Here is a 20,349-nt window from a genome sequence, read left to right as displayed (position 1 = left end):
ATACTAACCCGGTTCTAACTCAGGAGCTCCGAGGAGGATGCGAATGTGCAGGAGGAACGGAGGGCGCAGGGGAAAGGGGAGGGGAAGTCAGAGGCGGTGGGATTCGGTAACATAAACAAGTAGATAGAGAAGTAGATACAAGAGAAGTAGAAACAATTACAAAAAGATAAATAATAAAGATGATATAAAGAAAAAATTGCGCATGGACAGGGCGCGTGGACATGACGTCAGACGGGGGGCCCGGGCCTGCCGCCGTCGTCGCCGCCGCTACTGCCGCCGAGTAAAAAATAAAAAAAGAAAAAATTAAAAAAGACTTACCAGGTTGGGGTTATACAAGAGTAAAAAAAATGTCACTTAAAAATACAAATACAAAAAGAAATGTCACAATCCAAGAAAAAATGTCGAGCCATGCTTGATGCAATCTCTCCTGTCGTGCTCCAGGAGGATTATTTGTATATTTGCCAATGGCGTTGGAGGGTGTCGCCGCTGCAGTCCGACCTGCATCCATCGAGAGAATAGGACCATCATCTCTCTGGAGTACCGGTCGTGGATTCGAAAGAATACATGTATATATGTATATTGTAATATACGTAATATATATATATATATATATATATATATATATTAAAAGCAAATAAGAAGGGAGGGTGTGCGTCACGACGCACACCCTCCCTTCTTATTCGGGGGCTCGAGCCATGCTTGATGCAATCTCTCCTGTCGTGCTTCAGGAGGATTATTTGTATATTTGCCAATGGCGTTGGAGGGTGTCGCCGCTGCAGTCCGACCTGCATCCATTGAGAGAATAGGATCATCATCTCTCTGGAGTACCGGTCGTGGGGATTCGAAAGAATACATGTATATATGTATATTGTAATATATATATATATATATATATATATATGTGTGTGTGTGTGTGTGTGTGTGTGTGTGTGTGTGTGTGTATCATTGTATTGTTGACGTGTTATTCTAAACACGTTATTTGCGATAAATATTATCACATGCCTCGGTAGTCGAAAGGATAAGATGCCTACCTGGTAAGCAAGAGATCCAGATTCGATTCCTGGCTGAGATAGTATTTTTTCGCAAAATAATTGCGAGTTTTTCACGATTGGTTCGTGGTCGGGCCCCGTCGTGACGCACACCCTTCCTTTTTATTTCATTTAAAAATACATACAAAAAGAAATGTTTAACAATCCATGAAAATGTCACTTTAAAAAATACACAAAAGAAATGTTTAACAATTCAAGAAATAATTTTATATCCCTCTCCGGATTACCCGCAGGAGGGGAACTTCATCCACATTCCGCGGGATTAACTCGCAGAGGGGACTTCATCTTCTGGATAATTTTCTTCTTCCTCCTCCTCCTCCTCCTCATTCTCCGAAGTCAATGAACTAATAAATTCGTATAATTCTACTGACCATGGCAGTTACACAATATCAACGAGAGGTTGTTGTGAATGTAATAAATATACTGTTCCTCCACATTTATCACAAAAATATCGTCGTTGTACTCTGCATGGATAATACCGGGTGCTAATACCATTACGAAGACATTTCAATAAAATTTCTTCACGCAAAAGCAATTTTTTTTCGCGCACCGGCGATTCTTCGCGCACAAAATTATTGCCAAGGTGATGCCATTGCGAAGACGTTTCAATGACTGCCAATATGCCGCTACAAGACTCATTGCATGAGATTGAACGTGATGATAAATATATGAGAACATAGGGGCCGTCGCTTTTTTTTCTAGAAAGAGCCACGAAAGATGGCTTTTTCCTAGAAATCGGCGTACTTGTCGCGGCGATTAAGAGAAGCGCCGATAATCCGGCTGTTATAAACAAATTGCGATTCGGGAAGACCTATGATGATGTTCCGATTTAGACTGATGATTGAACGTATCGCAGCATGTTAAGAGAAACGCCGATAATCCGGCTACTATAAACAAATTATGATTCGGGGAGACCTATGATGATGCTCCGATTTAGACAAAGGGACAAAGAAACTGTAAATGATATACCAGGTGTATGCATAAGTTTTTTCCGGTTTTTTAGTAAAAAAAGACACGTAATTTTCAAGGGAAATTAATTTTTTTTTTATTCAAAATATTGGCCATCAGCTTCTACACATTTCGCCCATCTTTCAGGTAATTTATGAATACCATGCCAGAAAAACTGCTTGTCTTTTGCGGCAAATCATTCGTCGAGCCATTTTCCAACTTCCTCGAAATTGCTGAAGTGCTGCTCTGCGAGCGCGTGCCCCATTGATGCGAAGAGGTGATAGTCAGATGGCGCCAGGTCTGGGGAGTACGGCGGGTGCGGAAGGATGTCCCATCCAAGCGATTTTAAGATGTCTTTTACTGGTTTTGCTGTGTGAGACGGCGCATTGTCGTGTAACAAAATCACTTTGCCATGTCTTCTGGCCCATTCCGGTCGTCTTTCGATTAATGCGTGGTTCAAATTAATCATTTGTTGGCGATAGCGTTGTGTATTAACGGTTTCGCCGGGCTTCAAGAGTTCATAATACACAATACGCTCTGGTCCCACCAGACACAGAGCATTCTCAGAGCATGGTCTTCTTGCCGAAGCGATTTGGCCTTGGTGTTGATGGACCGGCTTCGCCAGGTGAAAGCCACGATTTTTTCCGCTTCGGGTTTTCAAAATAAATCCATTTTTCGTCACCCGTCACAATTCGATACAAAAATGCTTTCCTTTCGTGGCGTTGAAGCAGCATTTCACAAATGACTTTGCGATTTTCCATTTGACGTTCATTCAAATCGTGTGGGATCCATTTACCGAGTTTATTGATCTTTCCCATTGCTCGTAAACGTCTGCTGATTGTTTCTTGTGATACATGTAATGCTTCTGCTAATTGCCGTTGAGTTTGAGTTGGGTCATCATCCAATAACTCCTGCAATTGCTCGTCTTCGCATTTTTGTGGTCTACCAGAGCGCTCACTGTCTTTCACATTGAAATCACCACTTTTAAATTGTCGAAACCATGTCTCACATCGATGGAGCGTGTTTACCATATGTTTCTACCAGCAAACGATGACTTTCAACAGCCTTTTTCTTTTGATTAAATAAAAAAAGCAATGCGTGCCGCAAATGTTCTTTTTCAGGCACAAAACTCGATGTGATCACTGAACGATAAAACAAAGACGCTAGTTTTTGGCGGACTCAACTTGTGTGTGTTTGTAGTTTTAAATGTCAGACGAACAAAATGATGTATGTGTCAAATTAATACGCTGCGTACTTTTCGCTGGCGACATCTCTTAGTTAAACCGGAAAAAACTTATGCATACACCTGGTATATATATATATATATATATATATATATATATATATATATATATATATATATATAAAATGGATCATGAGGTGTGCAGGATCACAGCAGACGGAATCAAATGTGAGAGAAAAAGTTGACATGCATACAAAAAAAACGTGATTGTATACAAAAACGCAAAGTGCAAATCGCATTGATTGATATTTATAACAGTGCTTCACTTCTGTCCATATTGATAAGAAGGTTAGTTATGATATTTTATATATTATAAAATATAATGAGGTATATATATATATATATATATATATATATGTGATGACTCATAGTTTTTTTGAATCTTTTTTTATATAGGGATAATATTCCAAAAAAATTTTGTTGCGTTACAATGGCGAGAACTTCTAAGATATCGAGTCGTTGTCAATAATGTGATACGAGATTAATCGATAATGATGAGGTGCCATCCACTCGAAGAATTAACATCTTCTCCACTACGGAATGTGACGGCTTATTCACCAGTGAACGTGATAGATTATTTTTTAAGAAGACATTACACCCTGACTTCCAACAATCTAAAGAGACGCAGCCTTCGATTCCCACTTCAATTTTGGATTTCACCCAAAATATTGTTGAAGGCATGTGTATATCATCACTACCGAGAAATCGCGTACAACTTATTAATAGAAGTCCTCTATGCAAAGGACAAACCGATCGACATCATTAGACAACAGCAGTACATGATAAACTTCCATGAAAACGATTGTTATAATGTATTCAATGATGATGATGATGATGATGATGATGATGATGAATTGTTCTCTTGCAATCATCGAAAGTATTATAGAAAATGTGGTACTGTTTCGTCAGCCGCGTATGAAAAAGAAAAAAAAAAGAAGAGAGCACCTTGGTATCAATTAATTAATCAATTAATCAGTCAATTAATTAATTAATTAATCAATCAATTCATCAATTTATTAAGCAATCAATTAATCAATTAATCAATTATTAAATATTTGTATCAAACAAATCATGTAAAAAAAAATATATGAATAAAAAATATGAAAAAAAATGTAAAGTGTCATATAAAAAATATGAATAAAAAAAAGTTTTCACTTTTTAAATCGTGATGCAATTTCCTTGTGCATGACCGACACACTGACCTACATTCCTGCCCGACGCGCGATGAGTCACTTCGGCAAAATAAAAACTTCTCGCAGCGCTAAGAAGCAGTACATCGATCGTTAGAATATTATCAACGCAATGGAAAGGAATAAAAAAAAACATAATTCGTATATCATATTTATTTATTTTATTCATGATTATCTGATCACCAATTAAACAATTTAAATACATTTTGTAAAGCGCAGTATAGTGATCCGCATCGCATAATATTATCAGCGTGTCGCGACGTGTTAAGAAAGAAGCGCCGATAATTCGGCTGCTATAAACAAATTGCGATTTGGGGAGACTTATGATGATGCTCCGATTTCGACAAAGGGACAAAGAAAGATGATATATATAATGAGTCATGGGGTGTGCAGGATCACAGTAGACGGAATCAAATGTGAGAGAAAGCCGGTGCGATTGCATACAAAAAAAAACGCAAAAATATCGCATAGGGTCTAACGCTCAACGAAAAGAAATGGCAAGTGAAAAAGCATCGTAGGAATTTGATTATTTAGCTTATATTAGAGATTTATTAAAAATTACTTATCCAATTGAAGCAGTACGTATATTTATTCACATGTGTCTTTCTAATGTTTAAACTATTAAACTCAATATTGTAAAAATATTAAACTCAATATTTGTAATTTGACAGACATTATATCTCGATGGTATCTTAATTGTGGAAACTATGCAAGTAAGGAATCTTATAAAAATTCAGATACGCCAAATGGGGTACGTAACCTTTTCTTCTTTTTTCTTTTTCTCTCTCTTTTTTCATTTTTCCTTTATTTGATATGTGATGTATTTTATGAATTGTGAAATTGAGATTTTTTAATTATTTTTTGTAGTTTTGTACATATATGATATCAAAATTAATGGCTTTATGAATATTAATCATCGGCGGTGAATACGGTATCAGCGTCGCCAACACAAGGAGTATTTACACTTTTTATGGAAAGAAATTACTCGCGAGGACGCATTTATTTGCAGATACTTTTTGATTTACGTTCATATGAAGATGATGAAGAAATTTGATGAAATTTTTGTCTACAGGATACAGGATATTCTCATAACGCGGATTACTTTGAATAATTAAATAGTTAAATAATTAACAAAGATCCGCAAACGAATGCATAGAATAAATAAAATTTCATTATCAGGATTTATTTTTGCATTAAATAAATATTAATATATTAAAAAAAAAGTTTTCACTTTTTTAAATTGTGATTCAATTTCTTTGTCATGACCGACACACTGACCTACATTTCTGCCCGACGTGCGATGAGTCACCGCGGCAAGATAAATTTCTCTATATGATAAGAAACAGTACGTCGATCGTTAGAATATTATCAACACAAGGGAAAGAAATAAAAAAAAACATAATTCGTATATCATATTTATTTTATTCATGATTATCTGACCACCAATTAAACAATTTAAATACATTTTGTAAAGCGCAATTAGTATAATGATATTCACATCGCATAGTATTATCAGCGTTCAGATTATTCAGAGAATCTACATCTTCGTAATCAGTATCCTGAGTCTCGATGTACACGCACTCTCACTCATCGTCCAGTAGATTCTACAACCATTGTCGTTTTTCGTGTCCCTTGACATATACAAGCATTGTCGTCGTCGTTGTCATCATCTTTCGTTCCGTGCACAGCCTTTGTAATCAAACACTTAGCTTTGCTGTATGGAATTGTTCCGTCGTCCCATCGCAGTCTATGGTCTATGACGCATCATCCATACGTACATACGTACATACATACATACATGCATACATATATATAAACTATATAAAAAAATATAAAAATATATGTACATTGCATATACATATATATTACATATACATATTTTATATATATATACAATGGAATCCGCCAATGTCCACGATAACGTTTCCGTCGAATCCGGTACGATGTATCGTTTGTCATCGATTCAGAGCGATTTTTGACTCGGATACTGTATATACTGGATGTAACTTGGATCTATATAATACATGACTGGCAACGAGTTATTTCGATCTTTTCATTCAAACATCGCGTGTAATCGTCGAACGTTATTGTTCGCGCTACGACGTTACTTTTTACCTTTCGTCTTTTTGGTATCCTTTTTACCGTCAACCTTCACCGTGTACATCTTCTGAGTCCGATGAATTCCTTCATTATCGCACCGTTATTTTCGTATTTCCTTCATTAGGCCGGATACTTTTTTATTCATGAGAGATATTCCGTACACGTTGTCCGGCGGATAATCACTCGAATCTAGCGATATCGCGTTTCATCGTCTCGTACACGTCATCGCACTCGATGTGATATATGAGACTGTCCGTGTCGGTGTACATGATCTTACATTTGTCGCGATACAGCGGTGACTCGTGATGAAATTCGTACAAGCAAATTTTCGATATGTCGAGTATACACATACCCACATAAATCGGCTTATCGAATTTCATCTCGAGTTTACGCGATTCGACGGCGATTAAGTTTTCCGCAAAGACGCTGCGGCTATGGAAATTTGGTTTCGCGATTATTGCCTCCGCACCATACCGTCCATCCTATTTTGTTATCAATTTTACATCCACATGATTTCAAACATTTTCCATTGTTTTATCGAATACTACGTACCCAAATAAGAAGGAAGGATGTGCGTCATGGCGGGACCCGACCACGAACCAGTCGTGAAAACTCGTAATTATTTTGCGAAAAAATATCACCTCAGCCAGGAATCGAATCTGGATGCTTACCGGGCAGGCATCTTATCTCTTCGATTACCGAGACATGTGATGATATTTATCGCAAATAACGTGTTTAGAATAACACGTCAACAATACAATGATACACATACATACATATATTACAATATACATATATATATGTATTCTCTCGAATCTCCACGATCGATACTCCAGAGAGATGATGGTCCTAGTCTCTCAATGCAGGTCGGACTGCAGCGGCAACATGCCAATTGGCTCCAACGCCATTGGCAAATATACAAATAATCCTTCTGGTGCGCGACAGGAGAGATTGCATCAAGCATTCATTAATTTGTACAAATTTTTCTCAAAATCATTTTTCGCGCACGTTCTAAAGTGTGTATTGAGGTCGATGTAATCGCGGAGCCAGGTGAATTGAGCAAATTGTAGTACGCGGTGTATCTTTGCGATACGAAGACCGTGGCGCGTACATTGCTGCAGGTTGGATGACGTACCGCTTCTTATCATATAACGTCGCGAGATGTTTATCCTGCCGCGTGCCGAGTAGTTTATTGCGCTTCTATTCGGATAGAAAGATAGGTCAATGTGTCGATCGTGCAGATATTCGAGATGCGGATACTTGAGATCGACCTCGAGAATATAACCCGTAGATGAATCTGGAGCGATCGCGCTCGCGTCAAAGTTCGCAACGTCTTCAACTCATCGAAATTCGGCATAGAGCAGCGGTTGACATCGGTCACCCATCCATACAGATTGTTCACGCCGTAGTACATCAAATATGACGATAGTTTCGACGGGTCATACGAACGCATGTACTTGTTATTGGCCTGCGCGTATCTGTCGGAACATTGACTGAGATCATCGCGTATACCGCGCTCGATAAACATAACCATATCGATGTCGGTGAGCAACTCAAATTTTACACGCGTATATTTCAGCATGGCATCCCACGTGAAACCTGGCAATGTAATAATGAGCGGGATAATCGAGACTGTAACTTTTGATACAACTTTCGCGGAAATTTTCAAAAACGTCGGCCAATAACAAGACATCGGTTTTTAAATACTAAGATCGCTATACTCGCCTAGAGTTTCAGTGGAGAACCACTGCCAGACGTTCGCGTAATTGTTCTCTGACACCGTATCACCGGTCAACGAACTATAGAATGATTCGCGTGGTGGTAAGCGCGTGTCCTCGTCCGCGCAACTCGTCCGCGTGATCCACGTATTCGTAGGGAAAGACACCTTTGCGCATCAACAAGTCAAAATCTTCGTTTAATAACGTGAAAAATTCGGAACGTAAAATTTTCAATTTTTCTTTAGTTAAAAAAGGTGCCAATTTATCGAGGCTGGTATTTAAAAATTTGTACGAATTTATGAACCGCAGTCGTACGCAATTTCGTGAATCTGATTTCTCGGCGATATTTTTAACGTGTTTTGTAAACAAGATGTATTTTTCTTTTGTTATCGGCAGCACGTCGATTCTGCCTTCGAACGCCGTAGTTATTTCCATGATGACAAAGTGTTATAACCGGATAAGTTGTGAAATACTATGGGAATACAATATGAATCTTTATAATTTAGATTACAATTTGAATGCGCGGGACCACGATAACGACCGTTAAGGTGGCAATGATCGCGTACCCGCGTGTCGTCCGACGCAAATGGTTTTTCATAAATCTGACAACGCGTCATATCGCGCTACGATATGCTTCCCACTATTCTCTTGACAACGTTTCCATAAGGACATTCGCGGATAACAGAATTTTTACTTGATGTGCCAAGTCTTCGAGTTGCCGAACGAACCACGCAACGCAGTCTTCGCCGCGACGAAATCGCGATAACGATATACCGATAACGCGTCGTCGTACGAGCACGTAATATCCGATGCTATAATAAATACCTCGTGCTGCTGATAAGTGTACGCGTCTTCCTTCTCTGCCCGTTCCGTTCATTGTAATACGCACTCCAAGTCCACGTAAATGACAAAAGGAAGTCGTTCCTTATTTGTGTAGTTCTTGAATTCGAGCCACTTGTCGTCCTCGCTCGGCAGTCGGATGGCGCAATTGTTCATCTTTTCGCAGTCCGTTGTATGTGACTGCAATTTTTTAGACGAACTGAAGTAATGACATCTGCAAACGAAAAATATGATTTTTTAGTATTTAATAAACAATTTTATAAGAGAAATAATAAAATTTGTTAAAATACATACCGGTCGCAAAAGTATTTCTTCAAAAGTGTTCTTTTTTGTTTATTTGCGAGCTCACAAGGCGAAACAAGTCTTTGATGTACGCGAAGTGTCCCGCGTTGCCGTCTCGCGGATCCTGCACGTATAATAGATTTGCATGTTTCTCCATCTTCTTCTCCATCATCTGTCAACCGTTTCTCGGAAGTATCTCTTTTTCCTTGATACCGTAGACGTCGATTGAAATATCGTTGAGATGTTCTTTTAATCTGATTCAACGTCATCGGAAACGTAATGTCTTGGAGATTTAACTGGAGATTTAACACTGTCGTATAATGCAATACAACAATTACCGATCCGTATGCCTTTCGACCAGATACAAGCCGCGACCACCGACCACGCGAAACACGCATTGTCCTTGGACGTACGTTGATCACCGCTCGCTTTAACATAATTTCCCGCGGCAATTCGATGTAACATCCCGCGTGCATTGGATTATATTTATTCATTAATTCACATTAATTGTCAAATTTAATATATGTGACAGGGCCCATTCACTGTTCTTGGAACTCTTCGAGTGATGCCAACTTGGGTTCGATGACGTGCTGCTCGTACCACTTGTCCAAATTTGACACTCGAAAGAGTTCATAGTTTTTCGTGTTTATATATTTATTGGTGCGTTTATTGCCCGTCACAAACTCGTCATTGAACGTGGTGTTCACTTTCACACTATCATGTCTTTGTACAATGTCTCGCACTCGCTCGAGCATTACCACCAGCGTCTTCCAAAAATCGTCACGGCTCGATATAGTCCACGTTAATCACCGCACCTGTCAATATACGGCTTTCAAACGCCGTATCAATCTCGCGCCAAACGAGAGATCCAATGTCTCTATTCGCGTACTCGCCACCAACGTGCACGAAACGTCTTTCTAATTGTACCTTTGCACCCGCGAGTCGTGCGTCCTTGCCACCGCAAATTGTCTATTTGCAACGGTGAATCGAGAATGCCTAACACGGCTAAGTTCTTCGAGTTGCACTCGATGGATGCACTTGTCGCATCGTTGTAGCCACGCGAAACACTCCACCAAGGTAACGATCTGGTTGCACTGTTCCAGCAGCTCGCGTTCCACTCGCTCTAGGTGTTCCAATTTTTTTATATGTTATATTTTTTTATATGTTATATTACGTCCCCACTGAACACTTGCACGTGATTTGTCCATAATATTGTCTTTCTTACGCGATGCAAATTGGGCACATGTTACATGGCACATTGTTACATATATGGACTGATTACAATTGGAGCAAAATCGATCGTATAGCGCGTCAAGAGTATTTATCTCATGCTTCCTAATGGCATATATTATTCCAATCAGTGTCCGCCAGACGAACCATGTATTCGGCACATACAATTAGTGCACCACCCGTCGAATAGTAAAATTGTATTGTACAATGTTTTTTATTATCATTCAGTGCAAGGAGTTCCGAACGTTTAACAATTTTCTCCACATAATCCGTAAACTCCTCACTCTGATCACTCAGGTAATCCCTGTCGTCAGACAATACGTATTCTTCATCTTCACCTTCGTCTTCAATATTCATGTCAATATTTTCAACATTAATGTTCATTTCTTCTTCAAACATTTCGTCCATTATATTTGCGATGTCTTCTTCCATATTGTCAAATCACAATATTCACATAGTCAATTATTTGTTTCTCTCACATTAGACTTCCATCTACTGTGATTCTGCACACCCCATGACCCATTATATATATATATATATATATATATATATATATATCATCTACAGTTTCTTTGCCCTTTTGTCTAAATCAGAGCATCATCGTAGGTCTCCCCGAATCGCAATTTGTTTATAGCAATCGGATTATTGCCGCTTCTTTCTTAACACTTCGCGACACGTACGTCGATTTCCACGAAAAGCCATCTTATCACAGCTTTTTTCCTGGAAAAAAAATTTGAATACGTCACGCTTCTTTGCGAATATGTCGCTACATGTTGATCATAACAATGAAATTCCTAGAAAAAGGGAGGAGAGAAGAGGATGAGCGGAGGAGGGGGGGAGGGAGGGATTAATGGTTTGCCATCAAAAATTTACGCGGATCAGTCCTCTATCGAACGATCTGTATGAAAAGTACTCCGCTCCTCCATTCGTTTGTACAAACGGTCAACACTCAATGTATTTCGCCAAAGGAAGCAGCGCACCGTACGAAAAACAAAAGAAGGAACGTAACGCGTAAGTTTCAACTGCATTTTTTATTTTTTTCTCTCTTTTTTTCCAATATTTATTTAATTTCTACAGCATTTCGGTGGAACGTCGCGCGATGCGCTTACTGAACAGACGTTACACTCTAATGGGTTACAAATTTTTGGAAACTGGAATCAACGTTGGTCCACCGAGTTACGTGGAGATCGCTTTGGGAGATCATCGGGGACAGGAATTGATACTGTCGAAACGTGGAAAGGACTCGCTGAGCAGCGATGGAATATTTATAAATTGCTGCGAAACGATTACAAAGACAATTTTATAAGCGTCGGACCGTTAACCGTCAGAGTTTGCCTGACGAACGACATTACACTCGTACATCTTGAATCTTTGAACGTATGCATCGAATCGACGTTACGCCGAATATTTGATCTGAACGAATGTAGCTATCGATGTGACGTTCGATCGACTCGTTAGATTCATCGATACGATCGAAGTATACGCAATTCTCCAACATCGCGTCTGTTGTAACAGATCCCGAGAAAGTACCGAACGTGATACGCGATTGCGATATCTTCGAAAGACATCAATTCGTCGATTGCGAGCTTTAGTTTTTAGTATGTAAGAAAAATGTAAATAAAAAATGTTTCATGCTTAAATGTATTCAATTTGTTTAAAAATATAAACATATATAATATGCAAAAAAAACATGTATTTCTTTTAATCCTTTCCTCTCACCATAAAAATAATTAGGCGAAAAATAACATTCGTCATAAGAGAGAGAGAGAGAGAGAGAGAGAGAGAGAGAGAGAGAGAGAGAGAGAGAGAGAGCCGCAATAGGAGAGATAATAGATATACGAGAGAGAGAGAGAGAGAGAGAGAGAGAGAGAGAGAGAGAGAGAGAGAGAGATAATTGGTAAAGAAAAAAAGAGGAGATGAGATGAGATGGTGGGCGGCAGCGGCGGCGGCGGGCTCGGACCCCCCTCCCTCTGACGTCATGTCCACGCGCCCTGTCCACGCGCAATTTTTTCTTTATATCATCTTCATTATCTTTTTGTAATTGTTTATCTATTTCTCTATCCACTTGTTTATATATTATATATATCACCGAATCCTACCGCCTCTGACTTCCCCCTTCCCTCTCCCTTTGTTCCTCCCCCGCACACCCGCACCCTCCTCAGAGCTCCTAGGTTAGAACCAGCCTAGTATATCTATTGCTAAGCGTTGACAGGTGAATCCTTGAGTCAAAGCGCACTGATAAGTCTCGGCATTAGATCAGCGATAAGAGAACGTTATGACGCTGCTCCATAGACTGTGTTTATCAGTCGTTTTTTCGACAAAAAATTTAATTCCTTTTAGGATAATGTGATCAATAGGATGGGGGAAATGAAACAATGAGTTTAAAAAAAAAGAGAATTAAAGTCTAAATTAATTCTTTAATATGCTTAATGATGTACATGTTTAAAGAAGCAAGAAAAATAATGTAAGAAGAGTAATGTACATATGTGTTATGGCGAGTGCAATGGTTCGGCGGCTGTCGGGTAGGATTTTTACGAGGGAGAATGTGAATGTAGGATTTATTTAATTGAGCGATGATCCTACCCGGTGATACAATATTTATTTGATGAATAAATTTAACTTAATGAAAACGATAATTTGACATTGGATCAAATATAAGCAAGAATAATAAATGTGTAAGTGTAAACGATGTTCATATTGGAGAATTAAGGAAGGGAATAGTCTCGATTTAAATCGAACAGATCGGAGAAATCCTCTTCAGGTCGGAAAAGGGGTTTTCTGTTATCAGAAAATAAAGGACCGGGAGGATTTGGAAATCAATAACAGATTCAGGTTCAGTATGATGTACAGGTGAGTTAGGCTCAAACGCATAAATTAAGCACTGTATTGGGTCGGTAGACAAATCGGGGAATAAGTCGAAGGCAAAGGCAGGAGCGGTGATAATTGAGATTGATTGGAATGGTTCTGTGGAAAAGTCGGGAATCGATTATGAAGGTAGAAGGAGGGGAATTCAGGAGCTGAAATAGTCGACGTTGATGAGATTGGATTCGATCATTTCTCTTAATATTTGTTCAGATTTCTTGAGTTTGCATTTAACCACTCGTCGAGTCCAACCGCACTGATGACGGATCCGCCTTTTAGTACGATCGAGTCGAGATTGAGAAGCCGCCATTTCTGACAGATTCACTATGACAGAAGAGGATATATAAATAAAGAGAGATGTGACGTATATTAGAGGTAAAAAAGAAAGAAGAGGAAAAGTCAGAGAGGGAAAAAGAAAGGAAAAGCAACTGGGAGCTTTGAATAGTCCGCACCGCTTGGTAAGAGAGACTGAAAGAAAGGAAATCGAAAGAAAGGTAAAAGATAATCGAAAAGAGAAATATAATTTAAGTAATATGAAGCAAGGAAATCCGAAAATTCGCAAGTTGCGATTAATAAATAACTAACGAAAAACTTACTTTTGTTTGACTAGGATCGAGGTTATTAAAAATGAAAGTCTTGATTGTCTTCTGAGAGTTTGACTAGGGTTCACTAATTCTAAGTTATAATTCTGAAGACTGAGATAGAAAAACGAATAGGATTAGTGGATGAATGAATGATGCTGAATGAATGCTCAGAAAAAAAAATGCTGAGGATGTCCGATAATGAAGTGCTAAAGTTGAGGGAGAAATGCTGCTGCACCCCAGAAGAACTTCATTTTTATAGGTTGACTAGGGTCTGCTTCTTATTAAGGAAGGATGTTGGTACTAGGAATTTGCGATAGCTAGCCGAGAATTAGATAGGATGTTTACGTTAGATATCGTCTCTCGCTCGTGCCCGTTGTATGGTTGATATTCAGACTTGCAGCAGATCCACCTTAAAGATTTATAATGTTAAGAAAAATTCTTTGCGCATTAACTAAAGGAATTGTTATAACAAATAGTTGAAGAGGTCACAATTCTTTTTTCTTGCTTTCTGAATTTATATCTTATCACTAAAAGAGTTGAAATCAATACTCTTACGTAAGAGAAAATATTATTTATAACGCTTTTAAGGAATGAAAAGAATTGTGGAGTCCACTGGACGTAACACAAGAAAGGCAAAAAAAATAATTTTGACCTATATTTTCATTAACAAAAATTAAGGCTTGGTTCTCTCGCGGCGTGACGTAGATTAGTCTGACGTCAGAAGAGAAAAAGAAAATGATTTATAAAAAGTTCCTTGAGTCTGTCGTATAGCTTTATTTTATATTTTTCCTTCAAAAATATGATATTTTTATATCTTTAAAACTTGTAAAAAATATCAGAAAATAAGATATCTGTCTAATAGATCACGTAAAAGTGTAAATAAGTGTAAATAAGTATAAATAAGTGTAAATAATTCTTGAAATAACGGTACACTGCGCAGCTATCAAAAATCATCAAATCCCTAGATCTATAATAGTTGTTGATTGATTCTCATTTCTGACGTCATAATTCAATGCTATAGCGAGAGAGCCGAGCCTTAAACAATGATCTAAAGAAAGAAATTAGTCATTTATACAAGGAATTGCATGAAGCATTTAGCAATTTTAAGGGAACAAATAGGAGAATAATTGACATCATCTAACAAGGGACCTATCACAACTATCCGGAATCGATTTGATTCTCCTTGAAAAATGTTATTAAACATAAAAATCTAAGAGACACGTAGTTTTTTATATGTGCCCAGATTTTAAGGAGTGAAACAACCCCTCAAAGTTTAACCTATATTTTTGATTTCCATCAATTATCAACGAAACGGTGAGATATATAAGAAAATGTTTTAGACAAAACTTTTATTATTTCTTATGTACTTTATAACCGTGTATTTAGATTTTTTAAAATTTAATATTTTTGAAACTATCCCCACTCCCCATTATTATTTTTACGTAATTTAAATTTTTTCTAACAATAAAAATTAAAGGGAATTTTATGCCAAATTCAATCGTATAAAATAAAGTTATTTTACAAAATCGCATTTTTCAGAAATAACCTGAAAACATCGCTATATGCATCGTTTGTGTTTTTATGTAGCGCTTGCATGACAAAATTGTGTTTCTACTTTATGTATTACAAATAATAATAACAATAATAATAACAATAATAATAACAATAATAATATTCATTGTTTTTCTTTAATTATACATATAAAAGCATTCATTACTTTCATTCATTCTTCATATTTTATCATTATGGTACCTTAAGTTTAAAATTATTTTTATTCGTTTACGCGAATAAATACTCTTATTTGTTTACATTGTCTTTATACACTAATCTCTAAACGTACTTCATAGCATAATCATTTTTTAATTTGTTTAAGATGCATTTATTTTGTAATACAAATTTATCCATTCTAAAGAATACTCCTATTGTTTTGAGAAAAGTCACGTCAAAAAACGTAAAAATTAAGTAATAATATTATTTTTAAAATACATGTTTGTGATATAAGAAGTGATAATAATTTCATTAATCGTATCATCATTATAAAATTATCATAAAATATGTTATTGTTTATCTTTCGTATCAGAAATATATATCTTTCAAACGACACTTTTTAAGCTTAAGCGCATTCTTAAAGATAGATATCAATAAATTCAATGTATAAATACTAGCAGATTTGCAGTTATAGTCAGTAAAGTCACTTTGTTATAGTGTGTTAAAGTGCTTCAACGTATTTCTATAGAAGAACAAATTAATAATGATTTTTAATCCAATTAATGTTGTCAGGCTTTTATTGGCCTCCATAAATTCGATATATCTTATGGAAATGCCATAATTGAAGCAAAAATAGAATTGAAAGAAAACATTTCAAGACAACACAAAAATTATTATTAGATAGTATTTTTCATTATGATGGATTGAAAATAACAGAAGAAATGTGTCTCGATTTCCAAGAATATTATAAATTGCATACTTTTGAAATAATTGAGGATGATGAGGGAGCATGAAACGAAGATAATTTTGTGGCGGTCCCCCGCTCACACAACTAATACCTAGCAGAAACATACACGAAAAAGAACCGTGGCCCGCATGGCGCAGTGGTAGCGCTCGAGACTCATACACCGGAGGACCTAGGTTCGAATCCCACCGCGGCCAACATCTTTTTTCCGTCACCAAAATTCTACATATCGTGGACAACGCTCCTCCAACACCAAGCCGCCACAAATTGGTAACCGCCGACGTGATTTGAACACGCAACACATGCAACGCAACGCAACCGCAACCTTCTGCCTTCTCCTTGGCCAATATCATCGGACGCGCTCGACTTGCCGAGGTGTCTCACACATCTCCCTGTCGACGTCCATACGGTCAGCCCACATCGCAACCGGTACAGACAGCCAATCACTGGACACCCCTCGACTGTCGAAGTTACGCTCACAACCTCACTGTCGATGTCCAAAAATGGCTCGCCCACGCAAACGGAGAAGCAACTAGCGCACAAGAGTCGCAGCGGCAACATGCCCTCCTCACATCGCGCATCACATATCTCCCTGGGCAGACACACACCGGACAACGGGCACACAGAGAAGAATCTCGGAGCTTGTCCACTAAGGGGGGAGTCCTGTGGCGGTCCCCCGCTCACACAACTAATACCTAGCAGAAACATACACGAAAAAGAACCGTGGCCCGCATGGCGCAGTGGTAGCGCTCGAGACTCATACACCTGAGGACCTAGGTTCGAATCCCACCGCGGCCAACATCTTTTTTTCCGTCACCAAAATTCTACATATCGTGGACAACGCTCCTCCAACACCAAGCCGCCACAATTTAAATACTTATGAGTTTGAGTGATAATGTGCATTTTGATAGTTCTTATAAAAAGCGAGCTGTTGGATATTGGTAAGACACTGAAGATAATGATAAAACAACAATGAAGATAATGATAAAAAGAGAAATCACTTTTTAAAATCCGTACAACATAAATTAGAAAAGTGTCATCTGAATGTCAATTGAGATGATGAGAAGAACAATTACAATCACATAGAAATCGTATGAGAAAATTATTCTATATTTCTCAATTTTCACATAACAAATTTACCGCAGCTGTTTAATCAGACTATGGTCAATCAGATTATAGTAATTCATGATGTTGATTTAAAAAGATGGACTCTACAAGGTCAACAAGAAATAGGAAATTTAAATCCTATATTTAAAGCATCTAATAATTGGATAGCAAGATTCAAAAAGTCCCATCGAATTGTTTCAAGAAAAATTACAAAGTTTGTCACTAGAAAAACACTGGAAGATTCAGTTGATCTACAAAAAAACAATCGAAGATTTTTTAAAAACAGTGAAGTCTCTCATTGAACAGTTTGAATCTGAAAATATTTATAATTCAGATCAAAGTGGATTTCAATTAGAATCCATTCCGGAAGATCACTGTCTGATCAAGGAATGAACACAGTAGAGCGTGTTCAATCTGTATCATCGACAATCCATTCATACACGATACAACCAATAATATCGTGTGATGGTAGATTGCTATCCTCTTTATTTATTACACACAAAAAGCTAATGGTCTGTTTGGGCTAAGAGTGGAAGAAAACCAATAAATGTTATTGTGAAAGTATTAAAATCTGGTAAAATGACAGCAGGTATACGCCAATTTCAATTGTATTTTTTATAATTATTTTAGCAATCTAATAAAGTTTAATGTTATTAATTTAAATTATTATTTCGTACAGATCATTTTAAATCTTGGTTACAAGAAGCTTTCTTTCCAAATGTTAGTACTGATAGTGTTCTTATTTATTCTTGGAGTGGACATTGTCCCGATATTGTTTCCGATTTAACATCAGCAGAAAAATGCATTAATACAAAGATAATTCCAAAAGATATTACAGGGAAAATACAACTATTAGATGTTTATGGATTTTGGAGTTGAAAAAATTTTGCTAAAAAATTTTCTGACACTGTTTTATTTTTGGAAAGTAATGTAAATTTACATCAAATAATATAATAAAATTAGAATCTTTGATACATAATTAGTTATCTACTCGATATCACAACTGATTTAAATATTCGTGGTTTAAAAGTGGATATACAAATGAAAGACCGGAAGAATTAAAAAAAATCCAGTAAAATTTAATTTTGAAGAAATTTTAACATGTGACATCGAAAATTGGAACAATATAACTATAGTAAGATATTCTTGATAAAAGATCATTATGTTTAAAGCATTTTTTTATGGAATATCATTATTGTGATATCTATAACGAATGATATAAATAATATAATAATAATAATATAATATATGAATTTTATTATGAACAAATGACTATGTTATTAAGTTAATATATTAGGAATTAATTTCTATAGAGATAAAGAAATAAAGTGTAAAGAAATAAAAGCGTAAGTAAACAAAAATAATTTTAATCTTAAGATATCATAGCAATATAACATATGAGAAATAAATGAAGAAGTAGATGTTTATATATATATATATAATTATATTATGTATGTAATTAAATAAAGCAAATAAAAATTATTATCACTATTAATATTTGTAATACATAACGCAGAAAAGCAAAAACATTTATAAGCAAATGATTTTAAACTTAAGGTACTATAATGATAAAATATATGAAGAATGAATAAAAGAAGTGAATGTTTTTATATGTATAATTAAAGAAAAACAATGAAAATTATTATTATTATTATTATTATTATTATTATTTGTAATACATAAAGCAAAAACACAATTTTGCCACGCAAGCGCACATAAAAGCATAAACGATGCATATAGTGACGTTTCGGGTTATTTTTAAAAAATGCGATTTTATAAAACAATTTTATTACATACGATTGAATTTAGCATAAAAGTCTCTTCAATTTTTATTCTTAAGAAAAATAATGTCTCCATTACATAAATAATGGGGAGTGGGGGTAGGTGGGGAGGTTTCAAAAATATTAAATTTTTAAAAAATCTAAATACATAGTTATAAAGTACATAAGAAATAATAAAAGTTTTATCTAAAACATTTTTTTTATTGATCTCACCGTTTCATTGATAATTGATGGAAATCAAAAATATAAGTTAGCCTTTGAGGGGTTGTTTCACTTTTTAAAACTCCGATTGGGCACATATAAAAAAATACGTATCTCTTGGATTTTTGTGTTTAATAATATATTTTAAGGAGAATTAAATCGATTCCGGACAGTTATGACAAATCCCTTGTAAATGAATTTTCATTACAAGAATTTTGCTTTGCAGTTAATAGAATTTATTTTCATTATAGACATAAGGTATAAACTGCGTATTCCATTTCTCATATTCTATTTTCCGTCATTTCAATAAAGTTTTACAATTCAAAAATCTAAACTTGTTTTTATTAAACTTGAAGATTTTAAACAATTTTCTTAAAAAATTATTAGAAAGGGAAAGAGAAAAAGAGAGAGAGGGAGAGAAAGTGAGAGAGAGGAAGAAAAAGGAGAGAGGGAGAGAGAGAGAGAGAGAGAGAGAGAGAGAGAGAGAGAGAGAGAGAGAGATAGAGGAGTTTAATTGAATAACAATAAAAATATAATGAAAAATATTGTATTATTTTTGTAATAAAATATTATAGTATTTTTGTAATAAAAATAACAATTTTTTTAAGAAAAAAATGTTTATTCTTCATCGAAAATCATTTTTTATTAAGAAAAGCTAAGTAAAATTTTATTTAAATAAATATCGGAAAAATCGGAAAAATTTTTATATGCAATGCTAAAAAAATGTATGATTGGTATACCCAAATCTGTCAATTAAATAGT

General features: G+C 36.1%; 1 protein-coding gene and 1 long non-coding RNA gene across 12 annotated transcripts in view; one reads left to right on the top strand and one right to left on the bottom strand.

The window, feature by feature from the left end:
• Grip (Glutamate receptor interacting protein) overlaps nucleotides 1-20,349 on the top strand; it is a 256,270-nt gene that overhangs the window by 75,957 nt on the left and 159,964 nt on the right. The window contains exon 2 of one of the 11 annotated variants that reach the window (XM_089073304.1): nucleotides 5,102-5,181. The exons of the other annotated variants lie outside the window; for them this stretch is intronic. The gene's annotated coding sequence lies outside the window, so the exon portion shown is untranslated. The remainder of the gene's footprint in view (nucleotides 1-5,101; nucleotides 5,182-20,349) is intronic. 11 annotated transcript variants of the gene reach the window in all.
• The window catches only part of LOC148937271 (uncharacterized), a 169,978-nt gene that overhangs the window by 80,518 nt on the left and 69,111 nt on the right, over nucleotides 1-20,349 (bottom strand). The window lies entirely within an intron of this gene.

This window comes from Pogonomyrmex barbatus, unplaced genomic scaffold (assembly GCF_055798465.1).
Source record: "Pogonomyrmex barbatus isolate J1 unplaced genomic scaffold, ASM5579846v1 scaffold15, whole genome shotgun sequence".
NCBI classification, from domain to species: domain Eukaryota; kingdom Metazoa; phylum Arthropoda; class Insecta; order Hymenoptera; family Formicidae; genus Pogonomyrmex; species Pogonomyrmex barbatus.
Note: the sequence above shows the minus strand (reverse complement) of the source record. Positions and strands in the feature narration are given on the sequence as shown.